We start from the raw sequence: 26,624 nt of genomic DNA on the forward strand, positions 1-26,624 counted from the left end.
CTGGTGGGTGGAATAGGTAATGCAACTGAGAGGAGGGAGTGTTGTTCATTCTATTAGAGCAGCGGGCAGCAAATTCTTAGCCCACAGGCTAGATTCTGCCAGCCACCTGATATTGAAAATAAAATTGTCCTGAATCACAGACATGCTTATTTGTTTAGGTTTCTATGGAGCTGCTTTTGTAATGTAAATGCAGCGGTGAGTAGTCATGATAATAATGATTGACTCACAGAACCTAAACTATTTATTATCAGAATCTCTAGCAAAGAAGTTTTTAGATCCCTAAAAACAATCTCACATGTTCCCCAGGGAAGCTGGGAACATGTGAGATTGGGAGAAAGAGAATGAGTTTGATTCCGAGCATGTGTGTTCAGAGTGCCATGAAGAAGGTAAGAGATGAAGGCAAGTAGGTGGTTATAGACGGTATTTTTAGATCTAGCATGAATGTCAGTAGTCTGCAGGTTGTCATGAAAATCAGGCCTAGAAATGCAGCCCCCCAACGGGAGCCAAGAATAAGAAAAGGAAGACACTGAGGAGAGAAGCTAGAGAAAAAAAATCCACCATTTGGAAACTGGATGGAATAATGGGTAGAGAAAGGATGAGACGAAAGGATGTGGGATCACTGAAGGCAGGTGCATCCGTTTCCTTGGGTTGCTGTAGTAAAATACTCCCAACTGTATGGTTTCAAACAACAGTTTTTTATTCTCCCATAGTTCAGAAGTCTGATACCAAGCTGCAACCCCGAGTCCTTCAGTGCTCCGCAAGAGAGCCTGTTCAGCCCTGTTCCTTAGCTGATGTGGCTGGTGATCCTTGTTGTGCTTTCAGACTTTGAGTCACATTACTCGTGTTCTGTTTCTGTTGTCCCATGGAATTCTCCCTGTGTGGTTCTGTGTCTGCATCTCATTTCCTCTCTTCTGATAAGGACACAGCTATAATGTACCAAGGATTTTTGGTTCATCTTGGCCCCTATGCCAGTATGACCTCATCTTAACTTAAATAATTACATCTGTACGGATCCTATTTCCAAATAAGGTCACCTGACAATAAGATCATTTAACAAGTTTGGGGACTTTACATGAATTTTGAATTTTACAGGGGGACACTATAAAATCCAATGTAGTAGGAGAAAAGATAAGTTTGAAAGGAAGCAGTGTAAACAACATCTGATGCAATAGAGGTCTAGAGAATGGTTGTAAACTTGTCCAGTTTATTAGAACGTATACACCCACAGATAGAATTTATAACTAGAGACACTTAAATCAGAATGTGCACATTCCCTTCCTATTTCCAGTCATCTAGGAGTTTTATTGATGACATGTACTGGAGAGTCCATCTTTATATTTGAGAGATGGCCCAATTGGTGTCCCTCTGGTGGCACAGGGGTCCTGGCTCTGGACTATGTGAATGTACAAATGCCACCTCTGGAATTTCTCTTTTTGATCTTTGCAACCACTTGATTTCCCTTGGAGATTTTTCCTTAAGTAATATCCAAGCCCTCTCCTATTTAGAGTGCACCAGGGCTAATGGGATCACTCGCTGAGGTGAAATGGTTGCAGATGGTAATGTGAAGACTAATTTATTTTCAGAGGCTTTTAGGAATTCATGTGCTTTTAATGATAGCTTACTATAACCACAAATCCCTCATTTTCATTCTTTAAAGGGAGAGGATATTGCCCATTATTAACAACAGAGGAAGATAGAGTAGGCAGCTAATTGACCCAGTGAAGCTGACACAATTGTGGTGGGGTTATGAAAGCTGAAGAGTTTTACTGTGCTCCGAGGACTTCTGTCTCATTCTTTATATCGACTCTTCTGACCTCTTACAAACCATTTTCACCTGAATGTCTCTCTTCTTCAGTCCAGCTTCAGCTGGCAGACCCATAGTGATGTAGGTCTTCATGTTTTTGTTTTGTTTTACATAAAAATGCTGATATAGGTAGGGGCCGGAGAGATAGTTCAGCAGGTAGGGAGCTTGCCTTGCATGCAGCTGACCTGGGCTTGATCTCTAGGACCCCATAAGCCAGAATTGATCCCTGAATGCAGAACCAGGTAAAACCCTGAGTACTTATGACCCCCAAAGCAAAAGCAAACAAATGGACAAAAGAACTGATGCTGCCTTGTGGCCTTGCCAGTGAAATTGTGAATTTTTACTTGGAAAGAGGAAAGTCAGGTGGAATTATTTCCTATCTGTCTCTCTGCTTTGGGGTCCTGTTACCTACTTTTTCATAGACCACAAAGTGGAGATAAGAACTGGTTTTCACTGTTTCTACAGAGAAAAGGAAAAAAAATATGGCAGACAGTACAGTGGGTAAGGCTTTGCACTCTGACTATATTGTTTGATTCCCACATAAGGTCCCTCACTCTACGAGTGATCCTGAGTACAGAAGTAGGAGTAACCAGCAGCAGCAGCACAGAATGTAGCTCAAAATTAACAAACAACAACAACAACAAACAAAAACAAAAAAAAGAAAAGAAGAAAAAGAAAGAAAGAAAAAGAAAAATGGGAGTAGGTGATGATGGAAAATACATATGTACACTTTGGGGCTGGAGTGATAACACAGCAGGTAGGGCATTTGCCTTGCATGAGGCTGAGCCGGGTTTGATTACTCCGCTCCTCTCGGAGAGCCCGGCAAGCTACTGAGAGTATCCCGCCTGCAAGGCAGAGCCTGGCAAGCTACCCGTGGTGTATTTGATATGCCAAAAACAGTAACAACAAGTCTCACAATGGAGACGTTATTGGTGCTTTCTCAAACAAATCGATGAACAACGGGAGGACAGTGCTGCAGTGCAGTGCTACATATATATTTATGTATATATATTAACATCAATAGAAAAAACATTTTTCATAGCCATAGGTCATTAATTTCAGGAGGGACCAAGTTAGCTCCTTCCCTGGCGCTTTAAGCTAGCCAGACTTGGTGAGACCACATATAAGTAATTCATAAAGGTCAGAGGCCTTGAGACCTGTGCTGAGACCATCTCCTATGCTGACTGCTTCTACTCCTTCCACCACCATCTCCACTGATGTTGAACCTTCAGTTCTTTTCCCTGGGTTTATGTTCCACCTCTGATGTTTTGCAGATTTATACATAGTGTTTTCAGGTCTGAAGGCTTGGCTTTTTCTCAGTAGTTTTTCCAATGGGTGAGCTGGCTCGAAAGCCCCTGGTCATTCCACCTATTCCTGCCAGGACCGAAGAACTCTGTCTCCCAGAATGTCAGTCTAACTCTTAGAGACCCAGGAAGTGAGCTTCATGGTTTAGGAAATGGCACATGATTATTCGTACTGTGCAAAGTGTGTAGAGAAGCCCTCCCTAAAAGCATTCCGAGGAGACACGCAATGTGGGGAGTTTATTTAACACAAGGCCTTGCACATTCAAGGCACTCTACACTATTACCGGAGATTTTTTCCCCCTGTCTCAACTGTGAACGGGGAATTTTGAAGTCAGTTCCGCCAGGGATTAAAAGTTGGGCTGTAATAAGTTTCATTTAACTTTGTGCGGAAAAAAAAATTATACCATTCTGAAAACAACAAAGCAATGTTTGTACCTAAAATATCACTGTCACTGTCACTGTCATCCCATTGCTCGAGCGGGCACCAGTAAAATCTCCATTGTGAGACTTGTTGTTTCTGGTCTTGGCATATTGAATAGTTTGCCAGGCTCTGCCATGCAGGCAAGATACTCTCGGTAGCTTGCCAGGCTCTCTGAGAGAGGCAGAGGAATCGAACCTGGGTTGGCCTCGTGCAAGGCAAATGCCCTACTGACTGTGCTATCGCTCCATCCTGCCTATAAAATCTAAAAATAAAAACAAGAGTATATGTACCCAAGATATGACTATAATTTCTCTGAAGAAAGACTGAGGACCAGGTAATATCAGGGAGGGGATTATTTGCTTAGTTATTTTTTAATGATTTTTTTTTTGATGACCACACCTTATGGTGTTCAGGGACTACTCTTATTTTGTCCTCAGGGGTCACTTCCTGATTCTGTGTTGGGTACAATATGTGGTGAAATTGGAGTTGGCCTTCTCTCTGGCTTTTGAGAAGGAATTTTAGATGTATCAGGCTTAGGTCTTTTATTTTCAAGTAGCATCTGAAGCTATAAAGACATAATGTTAACCTTTTAAAAAGTCCGATGGTAGGTTATATTACTTTCCCTATTTTTCAGTATTGAGTATCTTTGTGTAAGTTCATTAGCCATTTTTTATTTCCTTTTCTATAACTGACCTCCATTCTTTCCCAATTAGGTTGCTAAAGGTATTTTTATGTTCTAATACCAATTTGCACTAAGTTATCTGTATTGTGAATATCTTCTCCCCATCTGTAGTTTACTGCTTCTTTTTGTTTAAAGCATCTTTTAAAATTTCATTTATTATTTTGAGAAGCAGGGCTCCAAAGCAGTACCTCGAGGGCCCAGAGATCCATTGGTGAGTCTCTACCAACTGGGTCAGAGTTCAATGTAAAGGCCTGAGATTATGATTCTGCTTGGGATCATGAGGTGCTGGGAATACCTGGACCACCCTATCAGTGCTTGGGGCCTTTAATGCTGCACCCAGTGATGCTGGGAAAACGTGATACTGAGAATTGACCTCGAGTCTGTGCAAATCTGGCTAAGCACAGTATTGTCTCCTGGACCTTGTTTACAGCATCTTTTGACAAGCAGTACATGACAGAAGTCATAGAAGGTGACATATCAGACAGTTACATTGTGGACCTATTATTTTTTTGTATATTATCTGAAATTCCTAAAAAAATAAATCTTATATTTATTTTTGTATACTTCCTTGTATATTTTTCCTCGAGTAGACAAAGGTTTGTATACATTTGTTAGTCCCTAATTAATGTAGAATTATTTTTTTGGCTTTGGTAGTATACATTTTAAGTTATTTTTTTATACGGAAATTCAATTATCTGAAAGTATGTAATGGCTAGTTACAGGAATGCTATGGATTTTTGTATCCAGAAAGTTTGATGAATTCTCATAAATTTTAATAACCATAGATTTTAATTCAATTTTCAGTGCAAACAGATCCATACTATTGCAAGTAATAACAATTACTTTATTCCTTTCTTAGCTTTAGATGTCATAGTTCTTGCCTTGCAGTGTCAGAGTCTTTAGTAAAATGTAGAATAGGGTGTAAATTGTAGGCATCCTTATCTTATTCTTAGCACTAATAAAAACGTTTTGTAACTCTGCTACCAAGTAGGAAGCTTGCTATAGGTTTTTATTAAACTCCCCTTTATTTAGTTAAGAATTTTCCCTTCTATTTAAGCTTGCTACAGATACATTTTTTCAATTCATAAATTAACAGGGTAGGGTCATTTATTTCTTTCATGCATAATAGATATAATATGAATAGTGTAAACTGTTGGTCTGAACTGCTGCTCCTCAAAATCTTTTGAGGGCCCTAACTTGGGTTTGATCCCCAGCATTCAATATGGTCCCCTGAGCCTGCCAGGAGAGATACCTGAGTGCAGAACCAGGATTAACCCCTGAGTGCTCCCTGGGCATGACCCAAAACCAAAAAGAAAAAAAATTAAGAAAGAAATTAGAGAGTGAAAATATTAGATGGTCTTGTTCATATGATAGATATAGAGAATTCAAGCATGGAAACAAAACTATCAGAAACAAATCCTCAGAGGAGACCACACTTCTAGAGGTAAACATTAGAGGAGTTAAAGTGGGGAGTAGATCCAATGGACTGAGGTAGAAATATATCGATGCGTTGATGGCGATTGTGCTATGGTAAAATATGCTTTGATGGGCAATAAAAATGTGCTACTAAAACACATACAGTTGTGTAAATCTGTATCTCCATTTTTAGAAAATAGGAACAGAAAAGTAAAATCAAGTAAGAAACTTGTCACCAGTGACAACTGCTATTAAATACCTTCTGTTGTTCATAAAAAAAAAATCTTTTGAGGGCCCAGATAGGCACTCTGCCATTGTTTTTATTTTTTCCTTGACTTTTTGCATTTATTCGTGCTTCTCATGCCATAATTTGATTCCTTCTAATTAATTTTTATTTGCTTTGTTTTTCAAGTTACTAAATTAAATAAGGTCTATGATACCCAGATTATCACTTTATCAATATGAACTATCAAGCCAGCCACTTGATATCTTGTAACTGGTTCCTTCAATTATATAGAGTACATGTAAATAGAACAGTGGTGTTTTCTTTGTGGGTGGATACTAGAGGTAAATAAAAAGCGTACATGACAGACATCTGGAGCAGGTAAGCATTCAAAAATGATACAATTGTATTTATCATCATCATTATTATAAGGAGAATCTATGTCAAAGTTTTTTAGATATATAATTTCAGACAAATATTTTCAGATAATAAAATTTGATAGGGTTCATTTCTGAGCATTAATAATATTGTTTATAATTACATGTACACATTTTCTGAATTTACTCACAATTCTACTTTCTAGTATTATAAAATCCCCTATTAAGGCCAATAAAAAGTACTGTTTGGAGAAATAAATAAGCATATAGGGAAAAAAAGTACTTGTATTTGCTTAAAATTTTTTTTTTTTTTTTTTTTTTTTTTTTTTTTTTTTTTTTTTGCTTTTTGAGTCACACCTGGCGATGCACAGGGGTTACTCCTGGCTCTGCACTCAGGAATTACCCCTGGCTGTGCTCAGGGGACCATATGGGATGCTGGGATTTGAACCTGGGTCGGCCGCGTGCAAGGCAAACGCCCTACCCGCTGTGCTATCTCTCCAGCCCCTTAAAAATATTTTTTAAAAACTGAATTATATTTGTGTTTAGTCTAAGATGTTATGTAGGGACTTTTCTATATGTCCATTCACATCCATTTTCATTCTGTATATTTCTTTACTGTTCTACTTCTTTTTTTTTTTCTTTTTGGGTCACACCCAGCAACACTCAGGGCTGACTCTTGGCTCTGCACTCAGGAATCACTCCTGGCGGTGCTTGGGAGACCATATGGGGTGCTGGGAATCAAACCCGGGTTGGCCGAGTGCAAGGCAAACACCCTACCCGCTGTACTATCGCTCCAGCCCCTGTTCTACTCCTTTATATGGTAAATCTAACTGTATAGACTGAAGTCAATTGGGTTTATTTGCCCTCTTCCACGGGGTTGTGTTGATAGAAAATTAAAGGGATAAAGGAAAGATCAGGGGATTTGTTTCCCTGGTTCCATGGCTAAAGGCCATAGTCCCTATGTCAGGTAGCTCTCCTTATATTTATAGGTAGATGTATCTCTAAGTTCTATAACCTCTTAATTCCTTTTCATTTCCTTCTACCTGTCCTTTCAGGTCATGTATGAATGGTAATAGTTATTAGGTATTAAGAGAATTAGAATATTTCATTCTTCCTTGAAAATTTACAGTTTTCTCCACTTCTTCATAAATAGTCCTTGATTAAATATTTCTCAATTAACCCATATAAATGTGTACCAGTTTCATCACTGATTTTAATTTGCCATAATTGATGGATTTTGAACAATGGTATTAAGTATGGCTCACAAAAATTCAGGGAAAATTCTTCTATTATTTTTGTCTTCATTCTAGATGCATATGAAATGGTAAAATGAAAATGATAAAATGATCACCTACATTTCTCATTAAATACATTGCTATTTTTCCACAATTTCATTGTCTACTACTAAGAAAAGTAAAAGGTATAGCAAAAGCAGTAATAGTCACAAACATTTAGCATGAGCCTGAGCTACTTTTAAAAATTTCTTAAATTTTATTGGGTTTGAGCGATAGCACAGCGGGTAGGGCGTTTGTCTTGCACACGGCTGACCTGGGTTCGATTCCTCTGACCCTCTCGGAGAGCTCGGCAAGCTACCGAGATTATCCTGCCCTCACGGCAGAGCCTGGCAAGCTACCTGTGGCGTGTTCGATATGCCAAAAGCAATAACAAATCTCACAATGGGGACATTACTGGTGCCTGCTTGAGCAAATTGATAAACAACGGGACAACAGTGCTATAGACAGTGCTATTTTTATAAAATTGTTCACAATATCTGATTTTATTTAAAATTTGAACACCAATTCCAATACCAATACACCTTTCCACTATCATATTTCCATCCTGAACCCCAAACCCTACTCCCAAAGCAGAACCAAAGAAATTTATTTTGTATTGTTTGTTATGAATAATCTGTTAAAAATGAGACAGAAAGGTTTCTTAGAGGAAAGTGAGTGAAGATTCTTGCATTTCACCCAGGAGCCATTGGGCCCATCTATAAGAGATTAGTAACATGTTGTTAAAGGTTGAGACTTGTGTGCTTATATCTGTATCTGTATAAATATATTTCCCCTTCAAATTGGTTGCCTTCTACTTTAAACTACATCAAATGTGGTGTGTTACTCCTGATATGTCAGTGGTATAAAGTATGAGATGTCCAGGAATAGGTTCCCTCACGGGTGAGGCTCGCCTGAGTGTGTGGAAAGCAGCCGTGAACATAGCAGTGGTTGAGTTTCCGAGGTTTTCAGCTGCAGGGGCTGGGTCCCTTGGGGCTGGGAGGGGCCACACCCACCTACATTCTGGTTGCCCCGAATGAAACAGCCTGGCGGTTTGGTGCTCTCCTCCCTTCCTGAGCTATTTTAACTTCAATATAGCGCCATGAGATAGCTACTATATTCAGTGTTACGTGAGGAATCCAGATGTCAGAAAAGTTAAGAAAATGATCACGGTCCAAGTCTCTGGACTCCTAAACCACCATCTAGAACCATTTTGCTCTAAATCAGGGGCAATACTCCACCCATACACTGTGGGTCCTCAGAACATTTTAAAAGGGCTGCAGGTGAAAGTTGCATAAATGCAGGCACAGCATGAGATTTGGGGGCAATAGAAGGAAGGATACAGGAAGGAAGAAGCTTAAGAAACTCTTCTCTAAATGACCCAGTACTGTAGTTATGAAATCACTTTGTAGTTTATACGAAAGATGAATGTGTCATTTCATCTGAGTTTCAGCAAGAAATAGATGATATTCTTAAAACTGGCATTAACCAGTTAATATTTAGTTAAAAATGCACACAAGATTTAGGGAAACCAACTAGACTAAATCAAGAGATATACTCCTCTAGGGTTAGTGGAAGTTTCAAGGTGCAATGGGGCTCTTACTATTGCTAGATTTAAAAAAAGGGGGACACAGGGTGAAAAAGTGGTTACTAGACTCTAGAGATTTAGTATAGCTATAGTTGAGGGCAGCCAGGTCAAAGTTGTGACGTTTGGCTTAGAAAGGCAGCAGTATGGTCTGGCCAGATACTAAGTGAGCCAGGAGAAGAAATACTTCACTCTTATTTTTGCTTTCACCCAACCCATGTCCTGTGGCTCCTTCCAATTTCAAAGCTAAAGAACCGAAAGCCCGGCTGACACAGTCTATGACATTTTACTGGCTAGAGTCCAGGGTAGTAGGGCTGGGAGAACAGCAATATCTTGGCAGGATAACAGGAAATATTCGGCAGAATAGGTTTCTCTATTAAGGAAATATTTTTGTTCCTCAAATGGTGTTATGCAAAACTGAAAGCTAAAATAAAATTAGAATATGCAACAGGTGTTAGGACAGATCCCTCTTTCCTTGTCTTTTCACTGCTTTTGGGAAAGAACTGAGCTTTTGTAAATGCTCCCACAAACTGCTTGCTTAGTTAAATCTCTGTGACAAAATGTTTATATCTTCTTGAGTCCTTAGATATAACTCTGTGGATAGAAACTACATTGTGTTCCCAAACAATGAAAGCAGCGAAGGAATAATGATCAGCTTTATGCTGTGCATACAGTCATCACAATGCATAAAGGGAAGCTATAGGCTAGAGTAGTCTACAATCATTAATTTCTTAGTGTGGGATATTGAATTATCTAATCAATTCAATATTGAGTTGAATAATTACAGACTTTCAGACATTGAATAAACTTTCTCAATATCCACTTGAACATTGTACTCATTGAATGATCATGCTCCTAAGAGGTTGAATAGATATTACATCAGTTACGGTGCGTACCTTACATGTAGCTGACCCAAGTTCAATCCCGGTATCATGATCCCTTTAACATTGCCAAGTACATACTAGGAGACTCTCAGCACTACTGGAGTGGCTCTGGAGGCTTCTTGTGCATGGCCAGGGTGGCCCAGGTAATCCCAAGCCTCACAAACCTCAAGTAACTCCTTATTTTCTAGCCCTTGCATTGAACTACCTGGCCCATTGGCCAAGAGTTTAAGGGACGGGGCTGGGGGGGCGCTAGGCTTCCTGAGCACCACTTGAAAATTCCTCCTCCCCAAAGAAATAAATATGAAGAGATTGTTTTCTAATCTAGACTCTATATGTCAAGAAAACAATTTCTTGGGATTCTACAATATTAATGATCTTTTATTCTGACTGCTCCCCACTTTTCTGTTATTATTTTAGTGAATTTTATTATTTTATTGTAGTATCCTGCCGTGCATGCCAACTATATGGCTAAGTTCAATTCTTGGAAACATTTCTCTTAGTTTTTAAATAAACAGGGGTTAACATATGGCAATGCAGAACCTAGTAGTGAATTAGAATTCATTTTTACTCATCCAGATAACAATTCATCAGGAGGGAGAAAACAATAAATGTTAGAAATGAGAATATGGTTCTATGTAAAAGTGCATTTCTTGGGTTCAATATCCAGCACTAAAATAAAAGTTAAGATATTATGCATGATTCAAGCTGGCATATTCATCTGGATGGATCTATATACTTCAGTATATATTGAGTATTTTGTTTTATAATTTTTTATATATACAGTATATTGTTCTATTGTGTCTCTTTTACAGATATGAAAATCAATTGGTTTACTTAAATAGATAGAACCAAGCCTTAATCTTGTCATGCTTAAATCAGTATTTTCAAGTGAATAAGAGAAAAATTGATCAATGTCTTTAGTGAGCATGCTTGGACATTGTGTTTTTTGAATTGCTGTAATGATTGGAAAGTATTACCGGTGCTGGAAGGCACTAAGTCTCCTGCAAAGTTCACGGCAGTCTGGCACAATGAGGAATTCGTCTATATAATAGTGTCTCATTAAGGAACACTGACCCCTTGCTCCTCACAATAAAACAGGAATCCAGAAATTGTTCGCTTAAAACTCACATCGGAATATTCATACCTCTAGTACTTTATTACATATATATATATACACATATATGTATGTGTGAATTTGTGTGTATATATATTCTTATTTTTTAAAATGTGATCATGAAGAGTTGGGTTTGGGGTGGCAGGGGTTGGGATATACCTACTTAGTGGTGCTCAGGAGCTACTCCTGGTTCTGTGTTTAAGATTGGCTGCATGGAAAGCAAGCACTTTAAGCACCTTAACCCTGGTACTACCTTTTTGTGTCTGAAGTTAGGTTGCTATAAAGAAATCTTGTGAGTCTTAATGAAGGAAGTAGAAGCTGAACAAAAATTAAATAATCTTAAAATAAGTTGAGGAACATGTGACTGCAGGACTATTGGATTCTGCACGTGGCCGACCCAGGTTTGATTACTCTGTCCCTCTTGGAGAGCCCAGCAAGCTACCGACGGTATCCCTCCTGCATGGCAGAGCCTGGCAAGCTACCCATGGCATATTCAATATGCCCAAAATAGTAACAACAAGTCTCACAGCGGAGACGTTACTGGTGCCTGCTCGAGCAAATAGATGAACAATGGGATGACAGTGCTACAGTGTTAATTTTAAATCATTGTAAAGTTGGAAAAGGTAAAGATGTATTAGGTGGATTACCATCACTGATTAGTATTTCAGGCAGTACTTTTTCAGCTGAACTAGGGCTTGAAAGATGTTTCTGGGAAGCCTTCTTGCTAAGTTCATTTCCTTCCAGAGAGTAGATGAGTTATAGTTTAGACACTGGCTCATATACTTCCATATTTATGTCAAATAATATTAATTGCTGGAAAATGGAGGTGAACATTTCAAACTTAATAACAAGGTCTTTTCCTCCTCTGTTCTTATTTGAGAGGTATAGAGAGAGAACAGTGCCTTCTTGGATGATTTAGTCTTTGTTAACTTTGTTATTTCTAGGCCTTTCCAAATTCTACACAGATACACATAGACAGACAGACACACACACACACACACACACACTCACTCACTCACACCCCCAGTCTTCTGCCACAGTGACTGTTGCTTTTAGTGGCTAAAGAGAATTGTTAGCAGATCTACTCTACAAAAGAATCGGCTAGAGATCAGTTCACAAGTGGGGAAGAATAGGGATACAGGCTTTAATAGTTTAGCTCCTTGAGTGTCCACTCAATCACTTCCATATAGACCAAGTTCGATCTCATCTCCACTATTTATTTAGTATATAACCTTAAACAAACTGCTTAGTCTCACTAAGTTTTAGCCTCTCTACATGCATTTTGAAAGTAAACAGTAATATTTGCATCATAAAGCTTCTATGAAGATTAAATGGTGGAAGTAAAACTACTCAGTTGAGAGCAAGCACCCAATAACAGCGAACTGTTATATTATTATTCATCATCTGGTCAACCCCCATATTCAACTTCTTTTTAACAATTCTACACTGTATTCTCTAGTTATGTCAGAATAAGTAGCCAGCATTTTCGAACCATCTTTCTGGTATATCTCTTCTGTAAATATCACTCTTCTTCTCCATGGGAGGTAATCCTATTCTTACAAGGTATAGCTAAAATATTTGCCAGATTCACTTATCAGAATCACTACTATTTGTGTGAATACAGAAACATTCTCCTTAGGATTATTTATTTTGGGGGGTCACACTGGTAGTTTTACTGGCTCACTCCTGGCACTCTACTCAGGGATCATTTCTGGTGGGATTTGAGGTGAGGGGCACTGCTGAGGATCAAATTGGGGTTGGCCACATGCAAGACAAATACCTTACCTCCTACATGCTTTTCTTTAGCCTGAATTCTTTGTGTTTTTATGTAGCATTAAGTATCAAGTATAGTGCCTGAAATATAAACTGTCACAAATATTTATTCAAGAAAAGCACAGAGGGAATGAGAAAAAGGGTTTAGTTCAGAGATATAGTAGAAAACATGGGGAAATTGTCAACAATAGAAACCACATTTTTACTGATTTGCTTTCTTTTTAAGCTGTTATTTCTCATTTTTCATTACATTAAGGATACTAATGGAAGAATTCAGAATAATTATGTACTTAAAGCTTGTTACTGATATTTTCATTTTATTTTTTGGTCTATACCTAGTGGTGCTTGGACTTACTCTTGGCTCTGCATTCAGGGATTACTCCTGGTGGTGCTTGAGAGACCACATAGGGTGCCAAGAGTAGAACCTTGGTCAGCTGCATGCAAGACAAGTATCTTAGTGATTGTAGTATGTGTCTGATCCCACGGTGATTGTCATTTGTGCACTATTAAGAGTATATTTATATTATCAATTCAATATTTTTTTATCAATTAAATACCTGCTATGTGCCAGATCATGTTTTATGCTCAGTAGATACAGCAGTCAGAAGACAAAGATGGAACTTTGTGAAACTTATCTCTTCTGGAAAGAATGATGGAGAAAAAACACCAAAAAGGTGTAAAGAAAATTATCGGCCAGATAATCTCATCATTGGTCACCATCCAGATTGAATGGCTTTTTCTCCTTGAAAAATGACGCTCGCCATAGCCATGCAACTGGACACGCACCAGGCTGTTTCACTGGAGGGTGCCTGAGAGGGGGGCGGGTGAGAGCCCTCCCCGCCCCAAGGGACCCGGCCCTGGCAGCCGAAAACCTCCACAACCCAACCGCTGCCATGCTCAAGGCCACTCCCCACATGCGCGGGCCAAGCCTCACGCAGGAGTGAATGTATTCCTGGACTGTGAATGTGGCCGCACCACACATAAGACAGTCCCTACCCATTCTACAAGAATACCAAACCACATTTGATGGAGTTCAAATAGTAGGCAAACAATCATAAAGGGAAATACATACATATGTATATATGTGCATATACACATATTTTTACATATATATATATGAAAGCTCACATCACTCAACCTTTAACAACATGTTAGTGATATCCTAAAGAATGTCTTAATGGCCCCTGCCAAAATAGAACAATCTTCACAGTTTCCTCTATGGATACTTTTTTGTAGTATTTTCAGTGGTTTTTCATAACAAACAATACAAAATATATTATTTAGGTTGTGCTTTGGGACAGGGCTTGGGGGCTTGGGATGGAAACATCCCAAATATGATGGTGGGAAGGTGTAATGGTGGTGGGACTGGTGTTTGAATATTAAATCCAATCAAGAATTGTGAATTACCTTATAAAATAAAAAATTAAAAATAAAACAAAATAGTCTAATTTATATTCTCAAATATTTACTTATGTTGGTTGGAACATAAGATGTAGGAGATATGAAAGGAGAATACAAAAGGAAGCAGAGAGAGTAGCTGGAAGCATTTGAGATTCTCTAAACAGACAATGGTGGTATTGGTGAAGTTGGAGGAAAGTGAATGGACCAAGAACATGTTTTGAAAATAGAGCCAGGAGAACTTGTTGGTAGATGTTCATGTGTTGGATCACTTTTTAATTTTTTAAACATTCTTTTTGTTGTTATTGCTATGGTGATGGCTGGTTACACAGATGCTTGGTTACAGTACTCATTGTGGATCTCATATCTTTTGGTTGAAACACTTGCAAGCTGGGTGTTATACCCTAGTCAAGCACATGCTACCTATAGTTGTAGCTAAGGGCTGAACAGCTGACCTCAGGACTCACAAAATTTAAGTTGTGAATCCTACACTTTAGTTGAGATATTCACGTACAACCTGGCTATAGTACAGCAGCAAAAACTTACTCTGTTGTGGAATCAAAGTCACAAACAGAGCAATGCTAGGACCGTGATGAGCAGATATGATTAGCACCATGGTTTTGAATTTGCTGCCTAATATTTGCAAGGTATTCCCAGATCCTCTTCTTTGTGTTTTGTGCCTTGGTACTGGTCTCAAAATGTCTCTCTTGGGCTCCTGGTTCCAACATCCTATAGCTGTGTGGGTTTGGGAAAATTACAGATATCTCAAAGTGTTGAATAAATTAGTTAATGCATGCCAAATGCTTGCACATTTATTGACTCTTAGGCGGCATTTAAAGAAATTAGTTATTATTGTTATTGCAAAACTATGCCATCTATAGCATTCCATTCAAATGCAAGTATACTTAAACTAATTGGTTGAAGTGGGTTGTGAAAAGAAGCTATGGGGCAGGGTTTATCTCAGAAGACTTCTGTCTCCCAGAGGGATAGCTTCTGATTTGACAGTAAACGGAATGACTGAAGATGTATTCTCCTAGACAGTGATAAGTCAGTGTAGGATATAAAAAGCTGCTCAGAAAGAAGCATAATACTTTTTTTTTCCATCTTTGATAATTCCCCATAAGATCCCCCTTTTTATTCTAGCCCATTATTCATCTGTAATATAAAGGAGATAATGTGGAAATTAAAGTGCTAATTTCAACTGTTATGGGAATCAGGCCACAGTGTAGGGATTAAGAGACAAAAGAACAGGGGGAAAATTTTGCTAGTAGGTTGCTTTGAGTCTGTAGATTTTTTATGAACAATTTGCCTAACATTGAATAGAAAGTGCCTTTTTATTGGCAAATTTCTGAACACCATAGAGTTTAGTGACACTCATAGTAATTTGGGGTTCTGTATGTGGGTTACAACATTTTGAATGTAGGGAATATTGAAAGCAAGGTGGATATTGTGCAAAGATTTTTGTAAAAACTGTCATTTGGGGAGGCAGGGTGATAGTACATGGTAGGGATTTTGCTTTAAAGTGACAGACCTAGGTTCAGCCCCAAGCATCACAGGGTTCCCTGAGCACCAACCAGGAATGATCCCTGAGCACAGAGCTAGGAGTACTCCCTGAGCACTGCCAGGTATGGCATTCTCCAAAAAGAGTTGCTGTTGGCTGAGTATTAAGAATGTGCAAGATACTATTGTTGATGCATACCATCTTATTTAATTCTTACTGTAACTCCACATATCTATTTCTGAGATGAGAAAACTGAGGCTCAAAAGAGTGATTGTGTCTTCTGACTCAGTTGCACGCAATAAGTAGTATAACTGGAATTTGAACTCAGATCCAATACTAAATCTTGTCCTTTTACCCACTATATTGTAATACTTCTTATGCCAAATGCTTTATTAGATCTCATATAAGTTACATAAATTAGGTCTCATTTAAATTACCGTATTTGAAATATGATTGTATGAAAATAAAATGTACAGTTTTATAAGAATAAAGGCAGTTGCGTTTACATAATACTATTTGCATATTATAATTCAAGATATCTTATTTGTAACCAACTCCTAGAATTATGCATTGTTTATCATATTTCATTTGTTTATGGTGAAAAACTTTTCTTTCTGAGTTCAAAATGACTTTTCCTGCAATTTAGAGACTAGGGGGAAAACTCTGAAGTATTAGATTCATGTAGGACTTGGATTTGTTTTCAAATTGCTGTATAATCACTTTTGGTCATGAACCTTGTCAATTTGACATTTTGTTTTTTCAGAGAGAAATAACATAGACCATATTCATAATGTCAGTAGAGTGTGTAGAAATCCTCCCTATTTTGTCTCATCCCAAGGAAAAGGGCAATGATATTGCCTTTGCAAGTTAACTCTTTAATTTCCAAGTGGAAAATAGCCTAAAGAAGTACTTTGCAAAACAACAAAACTAACCACATGTTGAATAATCGAATTTAAGTTAGTTTGAACTGACATGGCTTGTAAGGAATTTCACACTGGTGTTTAAAAGCAGTATGACCAAAAACACCAAAAGCAGAATTAAATTAAGAGAATGATTTCAACAATCATTTTTCATTGAATCATTTCATTGATTCAACGGCAATGCTTTGAGAGAAGTTGAGCAAAATAGATTATAAAAATTAACTTTCTGTCATTTTTATCATTCTTTTTATCATTTTTACCATTTTATCATTTTTTCACCTGATGACTGAAAATATTAACATTACGCACGTAACTCATATTACTTTTCTGCTTGATTGAACTGTTATAGATTTCCATCTTTAATGTATTATTTTCTAACTCATCTTGGAAGCTTATGAGAGAATTCATACCATCGTGTATACCACTCCACTTCCGATATACTACAAAATCAATACCAGATTCTCATATAATTGCCAAGGGTAATACACTCATTTTAAGGTCCACAGAGCAAATGTCTTTAAGGGAATTGACCTGATTTATGAAAGGTTCCCAAGACTCGCAGTCAAGCAAGCCTGCTTTTACATGGTTGAATGACCTGAGCTGTAGCCACCATGGTCTATCATTTCATTTCTCCCCTATACAGCTATAGTTGTCTAGATCACTGCTGCACAAGCTTCATCTAGCTTCACTGAGGTGAAAAAAGGAGAGTACCTTGTCACTATCCATTACCATTTCTATCTTCTTACTCTAGGGTTTAGATGTGGGGTACCCATGGGAACACTCTTTGCATAACTGAAGCAAAATGGAATGGCAAGGGAGTAAGCACTTCTGGGGATGTGTTGGCCAATCAATGGAGGAAGAGTGAAGAAAAGTTTCTTGTCCATTTGTGACCCAGGTACATAGTTCAATGACACACTTTGTCGCCTCCTGAAAAAGTCCTAGGAAGGTGAATCTGTTACCTGCAGTAGACTGTTCATCCATGCTTGGACTAGCTTTATGTTCTTCCTTGTTTCTTGCCCTGCATCCTTTTGTTCTACTCTTTTTTAAAAAATTACTTTTATAATTATAACACCATGATTTACAAGTGGTTCATAATATAGTTGTTTTAGGCAATAAATGTCCCAACAGCAATTCCACCACCAGTGTGATCTTCCCTCCACAAGTCTTCCCAGTTTCCCAACAACATCCCAGCCTGCCCTCTGAGTAGTCACAACAAATTTATTTCACATTGTTTGTTGCAATACAAAGATAAATGAAATTATCAAAACTTAGATCAATAAGTCAATTTGTGACAATTGTTATATCTCACAATGGTGTTACTAGGTCATTGTCTGAGGATTTACTGGGCAGGTTAGCGCTTAGTTGAGCCTTCTATGTTATTGCTCAAACTCATTGAATTTGGTGTACTTCTAATACAATTTTTCTATCAAATTTTTTGTGATCCTTTTGGGCTGACAGGACTATTTGGAGGGGTCACACAGCCATCTATGTGGCCATCTGGTCTAGGATTTACAGAGTTGGAATGATTTGGTAACTTGGCAGCTTGATGTGGTTTAGTTGTGGTGCTAACTGCTTTCTTTCTTTATTCCTTCCCTGTCCCCTGACCCCAGGAACTTTTTAACATTAACTATTTCCTTTATTCAGAAAGTAGAATCAAAACCCAATAATGAACAACTTTGTAACTGTGTGTCTCATGGTGGTTCAAAAAAAATTAAAGAAATGTGAATCATTCATATATATAAGTTAAAAAATTTTAAATTGTTTTCATTTAGTCACCATAAAATTCAAGAATTATTCATGGTTGAATTTCAGGCATAAAATTTTTCATCACTGGTGCATTTTTAAAAATTGAATCACCTTGAGATACAGTTACAAAGCTTTCGTGTTTGAATTTGAGTCATATAATGATTGAACACTCATCCCTCCAGAAGTGCATATTTTCCATTACCAAAGTCCCCAGTTTTCTTACCCTATACAAACCCTCCCCCCATCTCTGTGGCAGACAATTTTCCTCATACTTTCTCTCTACTTTTGGACATTATGGTTTGAAATATAGATACCGAGAGGCTATCATGTTGGTTCTTTATCTACTTTCAGCACACATCTCCCATCCTGAATAATACTTCCAACCATCTTTGACTTAGTGATCCCTTCTATATTCAAGCTGCCTTCTCCCCCAGTGCATGAGGCAGGCTTCCAGCTATAGAGCAATATTCTTGGCCCTTGTGTCTACTGTCCTTGGGTCAGTCTCATGTTATGTTATTTATATTCCACAAATGAGTGCGGTCATTCTATATCTGCCCCTCTCTTTCTGATTCATTTCACTTAGCATGATACTCTCCATGTCCATCCACTTATATGCAAATTTTATGACTTCATCTTTCTTAATAGCTGCATAGTATTCTATTGTGTAGATGTACCAAAGTTTCTTTGACCAGGTGTCTGTTCTTGGGCACTCAGGTTTTTTCCAGATTCTGGCTATTGTTAACAGTCCTGCAATTAAGATATAGGTGTTTTTGTCATTTCTACTTCGCTTTTTTGTATCCTCGGGATATATTCCCAGAAGTGGTATTGCAGGGTCATATGAAAGTTCAATTTCTAGTTTTTTAAGGAATACTCATATTGTTTTCCAAAAAGCCTGGACCAGTCGGCATTCCCACAATTGAGAATCCCTTTCTTCCCACATCCACACCAGCACTGGTTGCTCTTGTTCTTTATAATGTGCAGCAGTGATTCCTTTATCCATGTCTAATTCTCCACTTCCCTCCACCAACCCTCCACGACCCCATTGGCTTTACATTCACCAGGGTGATTCTATGAGAGGTCTCACACATACACACACACACACACACACACACGTGTGTACATACATATATACATATATATGTATACAGATATATGTGTATATCTCTTTTTGCATGGTGGCTTACAATACTGTTGCTGATAGGGTTGCCTAGGTAACACTTGACCACCTTCAGACCCATCTCCTCTTCCCAGTGATTGCTTCCCCCCACCATGCTGGGCCATTTTTATGTCCATTTTGGCTGTTGTGCCTTCAGGCAGAAAGTGGAATTTGCCCAAACCCATTCCAAGAAGACCCCAGAGTTTTTAGTCAAAACCTGACTATTTGGGAAGATTCGGCAGCATCATGTTCTTTTCTGAGATTAGTTATGGAGCTAAACCTTGTTTTGCTCCTTGACTCATATCCCTCTCCCAAGCTAGCACACAAACCAGTAAGTTAGTTTCTGCTTTGGAGGTGACCAAATTTAGATGCATTGGGAAAACAAGGAGATTTATGACTTTTTTTTTCTTTTTGGGTCACACCTGCTGATGCACAGGGATTACTTCTGGCTCATGCACTCAGGAATTACTCCTGGCGGTGCCTGGGAAACCATATAGGATGCTGGGATTCGAACCCGGTTGGCAGCGTGCAAGGCAAACGCCCTACTTGCTGTGCTATTGCTCCAGCCCCTACGACTTAATTTTTTAATATAAAATTTGTTTATTCTAGAGTTCCCCCTTTTTAATATTAATTTTTTATTTTATTGAATCATCATGGGATAGAGCATTACAAAGCTGTTTATGATTGGATTTCAGTCATACAATGTTCAAATACCCATCCCTATACCAGTGTAATTTCCCAGCACCAGTGTCCCCAGTTTCCCTCCCACTCCCCAAAACACATCCCCCCACCCCAATCTGCCTCTATGGCAGGCACCTCTCTTTGCTCTTTTCTCTTTAATCCCTCCCTCTCTTTCTCTCTCTCATTTCATTTTAGGTATTATGATTTACAATAGAGATACTGAAAGTTTATCATGTATATTCCTTTCCTACTTTCAGCACTCAGTTCTTGTTTAGAGTGATCATTTCCAATTAATATTGTCACAATAGACCCTCCTCTATCTTAACTACCCTCTACCCCCAACACTTTTGTGATACTTTACAACCATTGACCAGTCTTTCTTTTCCTTGGCCTTGGATACTAATTTTTCACATCCCACAAATAAATGCATTTTATATCTGTCCCTATCCTTGTGTCTCATTTCAGTCAGCATTACACTCTCCAACTCCATCCATTTATAGGCAAATTTCATGACCTCATTTTCCCTAACAGCTATGTAGTATTCCATTGTGTAGATGTATGATATTTTCTTTATCCATGACTTAATTATTTCACAAGTAAATTAATATCTATTTTAAACAGTTGCCAAAATGAGGGAGAATGCAAAATATCCAAGCAGAAATTGTTGATTATCATTATAATTCCTTTCTTGTGATATTTCTGAAGGCAAAATTTCACATGGATGAAAAATGAAACTCTTTAAAATTTGTCAGAGCCCAGGGAGATATCTTAAAGAACTTTAGAGCATGCCTGATACCCAAGTTCAATCACCAGCACCGCATACAAGATCCCCTGAGCACCACTGGAAGACTCTGATATTCACCAGCACTTCCAAGTCTGACCACTACCTCATCACCAGGCTCAAGTCTTGAATTATCATGCCCGCACAGTTGGGCCAGATGTTACCAAAAGTGACCCTGAAGACCAAACGACACTGCTTGGGAAGCTGGAGCTATAGCACAGGAGGTAGGGTGTTTGCCTTGCACTCGGCCAGCCTGGGTTACATTCCCAGCATCCCATATGGTCCCCCATGCACCGTCAGGAGTGATTCCTGAATGCATAACCCCTGTGCATCGCTGGGTGTGACCCAAAAAGCAAAAAGCAAAAAAAAAAAAAAAAAGACACTGCTTGAAAACCTGCCTCCAAACCACCCAAAAACCCCAAGATGAAGCGTTTGTTTTTTTTTCACACAAGCTTTGAGAAAGACAATATATGTTTTAAAAAAGTTTAGCTTTGCTTGGGAGGGATGTGTCTCAACATTACCATTCTAAGATAATCAAAGGACACCAGAAATAGAAACGTATTGCAATTGTAAAAGAAAGTTAGAAGGAAAAAGTCTCTTTCTAAGTAAAGTAGTCCAGTTGTAAATAGATTGGGTGAGGAGAGGATAACTCAATGGAGCACATGATTCTGAGTTAGGCCCATCAGCCTTTCTTTATCTTTGAAGTTTGGAGGTGAGAAATAAAAACATAAATGAGATCACATGCCCAGTGCATTTAGAAAAGCAAGAAAAATTACCCATTTGGGAGACCAGAGAGATAGCTCATCAAGCTCAAGAGAATGCTTTGCTTGTGGGATATCTGTGTTCGACACCCTACCACTAAATGTTTCTCTGAGCGACACTAAAAGCCATTCTGAAGTACAGAAAGAAAAGTAGCCCATAAACACTATCAGATGTGCCCACCTGCCATCCATAAAAAAATTCCCATTATGATCTTACAAAATTAAAGGTTGAATTTCAATATAACTCAGCAACTCTACTTCCTATAGTCAACCAAAAGGGACCCAAACTGCTGTTTTGAAAAGATATGTGCACTCCTATGTTCACTGTAGTGCGGGTGACAATTGCTTATATGTGGAAACAATCCAAAAACAGATGACTGGATAAAGGAACTATAGTACATACACATAATAGGATACAATTTGCTTGTAAGAAAAGATGAAATTGTATTGCAGAGATGCTTCCAGACCCCATTCGAGGCTGAATCTCATATCCGGGGCACCCCAGAGGGGAGCAGGTAAGGCTGCCATGCACCCAAACAGAGCCCTGGCAGCTCAAAACTTCCAAACTCCTATAACTGCCATGCTCACAGGCAAATTTCACAGGCTTGGAACAATCCTCAGGAATCAATCTGTTGAAAAACTCAAGTATGTGGGTTTTGTGACCGAAATATCTAGGCTCTCACAGAGTCAGGGATGGGCTACCTACCCCCAGCTCCCTGTTCTTCTGAGAGTCTAGAAGTCACATTTATGAACTGCCTCTTATGCTAGATATGCTCATTAACTAGCCATAATCAAGAAATTCATAAATAAATCTCAAAAGAGACCAACAAGCTCAAAAGAGATCAACATGCTTTTGTATCCCAAAGTGCCCATCCAATTCAAAATTTAAGTCCAGTTGAATCATCCCATTCAGAATTATAGAATTCCTGAAGCAACATCTGAGACTTACACCACTGATATACTAGAAGTAGCACACCAAATTGGATGGGATGTAAAGTGGAAGGCAATCAATCTCAATTAAGAAAATGTTAACACACAAGGCTTAACCTGTAAGTAATCTCTTTTATAAGGTCTTAATGGCTCCAGGGTGAGATATAACAAACTTCACACACTTTCTTCTAAGGAAAACATTTTTGATCATTTTAAGCAAATTATTTGTAACACGTAATATAAAATAAATTATTTAGGGCCTGCTATTTGGATTGGCTTGGGTGGTGGTTGGGAAAGCTGGAAATAATGGTTATGGGAAGGTGCAATGGTGGATTTGTGGTGGAATACTTTATAAAAATTAAAAAGAAAAAAACGATGAAATCATGCATTTTGATGCTACTAAAACGGAAGTAGAGGTAAATTATGCTGAATGACATCAGTCAGAAGAATGACAGATATAGAATGATCTTTCTCATAGATCATTCTCATAGATCATAAAGAAATAATAGTAAGGGGAAAACACATGGTAAAAGACAAGAGAACTGAAAATTGGTTTACAGAACTGAACTTACCAAGGATGTCAGGGGAGTGGGGCTTGGGGGATGGGAAGGGATTCTGAGATAATGGTAAAAAAAAGCAGACACTCTAATGGAATGTGTATGTATGAACACATGATCATTAACAGTGTCATAAGTCACAGTGTTTCATAAAATATTTTCAAGGCACCCAGTATACAGTTCTAGTTTCAAAGAGAATTCTGAGTTTTATGTGAATTCTATATAAGATGATAAACTAGAATATGAATTTTTCTTATAAATACACTATTTCATAAGTAGAATACCCAAGTTATTGATAGATAGTAAATCAGTCTTAGTCAATTCTAGAGAAACTTGATTGATTTGGTATTTCCCATTTTCTTATTTTCTGAGGTTTATAATTAAGTTCCCAGGGGAAAGGTAGTAGTTTGGGTGCTTTGTATATGTCATTGGAGTCAAGAGATGAAATATTGTTCTTGGACACCAACTTTCCATCTTAGCAGATATTCAAATGTACACCAGCCATGCTATCTGGATTTTCATGTTTAATCTCAGGCCTGCTGAATGAATCTCTATTTTATTTTTCAGAATGTGACAGCACAACTATACTGGGTTGTATATTTTCTATTCCAGGACTCATCACTGTCATCCAGTTGTTTGCCAATTTACTCCAGCGGGCACCAGTAACATCTCTATTCCTCCCAGCCCTGAGATTTTAACAGCCTCTCCTTACTCATCTTTCCCAACAATTGGAGGCTTTTTCAGGGACAGGGGAATGAGTCCTATCATTACTGTTTTTGGCATATGGAATAAGCCATGGGTAGCTTGCCAGGCTCTGCCCGTGCGGGCGGGATACACTCGGGAGCTTGCCGGGCTCTCCAAGAGGGTTCCAGGAGCAAAGAATATTTTCTATTTACTGCGACACTTGTTTACATACATTAAAGCAGCATTAATCATCACACAGCATGGTAGGGAGAAAAATGACTTCCTGAAAGTGTTCATATTTTAGGTCCTAGAATAAATTTTTTTTTTTGGCATGTGGGACACAATCAGTAGTGCTCAGGGCTTACTTGTGTATCTGTATTCAGGAGTTACTCCTGGTGGTGATTGGTATTAGGATTGAAACCTGAGTTGGCATTATACAAGGCAAGTACCCTACCCACTATACTGTCCTTCCCAGAATCTTTATGCAGTTTCATGTAAAAGGGGAATCAGGGAATCAGGGTTTTAAATAGAACATGGTTGCTAATCAGCTGAATTAAAATGGGAAGCTTGCCTTGAATTATTTAAATGGATCCAATGTAATCGTATGTGATTAGTCTCTAGACACTGGAAAATTGAAAGTTTTCAAAAAGAAAAGCAGTCCTCTAAGCACCTCAAATTTAGCAGTTGAAACCCATTTTAGATTTCTCAGAGACTACAAGAAAATTAACGTGCTTTGTTTTAGATCTTTTCTTTATGATAATTTATACTTATTCAGCCATATATGCTCCATTTTATATACCTGCCCCTGATAACTAGTGGTCCCTTTTCATTTGTGTTATAATTTGCTTAATTTGGCACAGAAAAATGGGTACACAGTTCTTCTGTTAAGTCACAACACTGATCAGGAGATTCTGATCTTTGTCACCTCAATGGTGTCATTTTGGAATGTGCCAAAGTATGAGCTTCATACTTTCCCTTTGAGTCCCTTCTCTTTGTACAACTGTTTGTCAACTCTAGATTAGGGGAAAAATGTCCAACCCCAAACAATTGCATTATATTCCAACTCAATCAATTATATGAAGACCTCTGCAATAATCGATTCAAAAATTACTTTTCCTTTCCCTGAGGCAGGAGGTCTAGAATAACTTAGAAGGTGTTTGGCTTACAGAAGTATCCAGAAATTTAAAGACAAAGCAATGTCAAATAAAAGAATACGAGTAAATAGAAAAAAATTGCTATTGCTGATTATATTACTTCCACGTCAGTTGTTGCTAAAAACAGTTTTGGTTACATTCAGCAGTTTTTACTTTCAACGCAGTTTGAATGTGTGTTTGTATGTTTATGTGTTTGTGCGTTTTTGTGTGCGTAGTGATACGTGCGTACAGAGATGCATGCAGACAGGCATTCCTAGACAATAAGGAAATGAGAAGGACAAGTAAGAGGAAGGGAGGGAAAAAAATGAAGATAAGATCAGGGAGAAATGAAAAATGGAAACTAAACATGACAGATAAAGTTAGCTAGATGAACAGCAGACCAGAGTTGCTAATGGAAAAAGAATCAAAAAACTTCCTGTTGATGTGGTAGAGCTGCTTAGGGAAAGAGAATCAAAAAAACTTCCCGTTGACATGGTAGAGAGTTCTTTTAGATCCCTATAGAGGAATTGTGATTTCATTTGACCAGAAAAAGAGCTTAACAACTGCATGCTTTGCATGCTGGAGCTTTGGGTTTTATTGCAACATCACACGAACTCCTAAGCTGTTGGAAATGATTTCCTGAATAGAAAGAGTGATGATTCCCTCTTTCAACCAAAGCTCCAGGTTGGTGGTTTTGTTTTTTTTTTTTTTGGGTTTTTTGGTGATGGTGGTGGGGAAACAGATAAACCTGGAGGTACTCAGGGCTTACTCCTGGCTCTGCAATCAGGAATTACTCATGGAAGTGTTCTGGGAGTCACAAGGATGACGTAGATCAAGCCTGGGTGGCTGCATATAAGGCAAACACCCTACCTGCTGTACTATTTCTCTGGCTCCCAAGTCTCCAGTTTTTGCTGTAGGTTTTTCTACCTTTCTTTCTTAATTTCTCTTCTACAGGTATCTCATGTTTCCCTCACTTGCCATTTTCTGGGTATTATACAGGAATTTTATCATATTTGACCACATTTGGAAACATTGTTTTTAGAACTACTTATGTGCCGTTGGTAAGAGAAATGAGACACACTAATTTCTGGAGTGAATGAAGTGAACAAAGATAATTTTTTTCTTCTTTTTTTGATAGTATAGCATTATTAAGTCATCAGTTTAGTTACAGACATTCAATATTCCAACACCAATCCCATCACTATTGCACCTTTCCACCACCATTTTTTCCAATTTTCCCAACCACCCCTTAAGCCTGCCCCCATAGCAGGCCCTCAAAAAGTTACTTTATAGATAATTTTTTCTTAATGAATAAGTACAAAGGTCAGATAACATAAAGCTATTTATGTTGGCATTTACCCATATTCAAGTAATTTATATTTCTTTAATAAAGATAATTAGAAACTACTTACATGAGTTATTAGTGAAAATGACTACCTATATTTTATATCTTAAGAGTTCTTGTTCACCAAACTGATAATATATTCTTATTCTTCAAATTTTGCATCTAAGGAAACTGAGT

The 26,624-nt window shown here is 38.2% G+C and overlaps 1 pseudogene; it reads left to right on the plus strand.

The window, feature by feature from the left end:
- The first annotated feature begins 6,211 nt into the window (after window positions 1-6,211).
- Window positions 6,212-26,624, plus strand: part of LOC101540113 (40S ribosomal protein SA-like) — a 42,199-nt pseudogene continuing 21,786 nt past the window's right edge.

The sequence above is a fragment of the Sorex araneus genome, chromosome 6 (genome assembly GCF_027595985.1).
Source record: "Sorex araneus isolate mSorAra2 chromosome 6, mSorAra2.pri, whole genome shotgun sequence".
In the NCBI taxonomy this organism is placed as follows: Eukaryota; Metazoa; Chordata; class Mammalia; order Eulipotyphla; family Soricidae; genus Sorex; species Sorex araneus.